Source organism: Parasteatoda tepidariorum, unplaced genomic scaffold, assembly GCF_043381705.1.
Source record: "Parasteatoda tepidariorum isolate YZ-2023 unplaced genomic scaffold, CAS_Ptep_4.0 HiC_scaffold_868, whole genome shotgun sequence".
In the NCBI taxonomy this organism is placed as follows: domain Eukaryota; kingdom Metazoa; phylum Arthropoda; class Arachnida; order Araneae; family Theridiidae; genus Parasteatoda; species Parasteatoda tepidariorum.
In genome coordinates this window covers 27,639-30,138 of record NW_027261944.1, presented here as the reverse complement: position 1 = coordinate 30,138, position 2,500 = coordinate 27,639, and the positions used below count along the sequence as shown (strand labels likewise).

The window sequence follows — 2,500 nt, the reverse complement described above, 5'->3', positions numbered from 1 at the left end:
GTACTTTTTTGTGTCTTGATTTCGTAACTTAAAGTATCGTTCGTACAATTAATTAGCATGTTGTACATAACCTCCTCGAATCATTCAACTTGAGACAAAGAACGTAAGATCCAATCATTAGATCGAAAATTACTTATGGTGGTAAATTTATTATTTTTCTTTATGCACTGTCAAGCAAAATTCATAGCAGCTGTAGTTTCAATTTGTGCTGCAGTTTTGAAAAAGAAAATCCAGAGAATGAGACAGGGAATAACAGGCATTAAAAAATTAAAATTTTTGGACAAAACTAGCGAAGATTTCCAAATTGATAAGATATAAGAATTATAATCTTACCTGTATTTTAATGTACTACATTATGCAGATCATTTAACACCATAGCTCTTTCCTATAAGAAAAATAGTTGCTTTAGTAAAACCATAGCTAAAAAAAGACAGCTGTGTAAATATTGCAATCAAAAATGAAGGATATTTTACTACTCCCTCTGGGGTTGGGAAAAATTTGGTTCCATATCCAGACGTAACTTATGTGTCTTTCAAATTCCGATATTTTGATTAAGATATTACAATACACATACTCTAAATTTAATTTACCGCTTTACGAGGTCAATGCGTGACAATTTAAACGAAAAACCATATAGTTTTTCTTTCACTTTTATAACCTTTTTATTGACAGTTTTTTTCCTTAGGTTTTTCATACTCAAAATATCGCATTTAAGTAACCGCTTTTTTTTATTATACCAACTTCATCGTTGTTGTTTCTAATGCCACTTTCCACACGGGCAAGCCTGCTTGGTGAAACCGAGAAAATTTAAGGCAGAGTGTGCGTTTCTTGTTTTTCAGTGGCACCATCTATGGCTAAGAATTCGACTTCTGCCACACCATACGTCGCACCCGTTTATAGGGTGAACCCATTCATACATCAATTCATTCATCCACAGATCGTTTGACCTGAATCAGAGAATGATCGATCTCCAATCCAGTACCCACAGAGGTATGTATTGATTTGTTATGGGAAGATGGAGAACTTTTGCGACTCGACAGATTTAACGTGCATCAGTCACTTTACTACACGGGGAGACTTTGGCCGGCGGGGTTCGAACCCACGAACTCTCGGGACATGGGCCCTGTGCCCTACCGACCAGGCTGTGCCGGCAATTTATTATATGAGATTTTAAAATGTATATAAAAACTTTTAAAATTATGTTTGATTACTTAAAAAAGATTTTATCATATCTTATAGGAAAATATTCTAAAATGTTTAAAAAATTTAATTATAATTCAGCNGTAAATCAATCATAAATCAGTTCCAGTATATTTCTCATACTAATTTTATGACAAATGTTAAAGTTTTGTTCAAAAAATTAAACAGCGTTATTAATTGTACTTTAATAATAACACATTTATTTAAATCTAATTTGCTTTAAATTTTATGCTAATATTTTTTAACATTAATGTTATGAATTTTAGTTAAATGCAAGGTAAACAATCAAGTTTTGGTAAAACATCAAATTAGTATAATAAAAATTTATAATAATACTAGTATAATTATAATAATAATAATTATCACAAATTATAGTTTTATTAACTAGCTTTTATGTAATATATATATAATAATTGATTAATATTCAAATTGAGTAGCATTGTGAATATCCTTATGCACTTAGAAATTAAAAACTCTTACTTAAATTTATTAAGTATGATTGCAGAACCACTCAGTTAAGTTTGAATTTATTATATGAGATTTTAAAATGTATATAAAAACTTTTAAAATTATGTTTGATTACTTAAAAAAGATTTTATCATATCTTATAGGAAAATATTCTAAAATGTTTAAAAAATTTAATTATAATTCAGCAAAAAAATCGTAAAAGTTTTTGAAAAACTTCTTTTACATTTCTGCTGTGGCACTTTCATAAACGCACTGTGGTGACAAACAAATAATTTCCTGCAATTAAATAATAAAAAAATATTTGTAATCCAATGGAAATGTACTAGAATTAAAAGAGAGATATATTGTAAATTTATTCTCTAATTACTTATGGTATTAATTTAATGGACAATTCATAATCATTGACTTTTATTTTGATGGGAATTATGCAATCAAAAAATAATAAAAGAGGCATCTTAAAAGACAACTGCTTGATTTCTTAGATGCCAATTAATAGTTTTTCGGTATTATAAAACATTCAACAACAAAAAAACATTAAAAATAAGTTATAAATAAGTAGGCATAATGCACATCTCTTATTTTTAATTTATAATAATAGATGGCGCCACTAAAAAATCTTAAATTAAAAATTTTATAATTTAATTTTAGTAATCCACAAAAAATAAATAAAATATTAATTTAATTCGATGAACATTAATTTAATTAAATAAATATCAAGTGAAAACTATTCAATTCTCATTTTATAGTGAGTATAAGAATTAAGCAAGGCAATTAAATTCGATTTCAATGTTATTCAATAAATTAGAAGGATATTAGCTTCATAAGAATTCAT

At 27.2% G+C, this 2,500-nt stretch overlaps 1 long non-coding RNA gene across 1 annotated transcript in view; it reads right to left on the bottom strand.

The window, feature by feature from the left end:
- Window positions 1–329: 329 nt before the first annotated feature.
- LOC122272306 (uncharacterized) overlaps window positions 330–2,500 on the bottom strand; it is a 29,059-nt gene continuing 26,888 nt past the window's right edge. Inside the window, exon 3 of the long non-coding RNA XR_011636021.1 lies at window positions 330–385. This is a non-coding gene — a long non-coding RNA (uncharacterized lncRNA). The remainder of the gene's footprint in view (window positions 386–2,500) is intronic.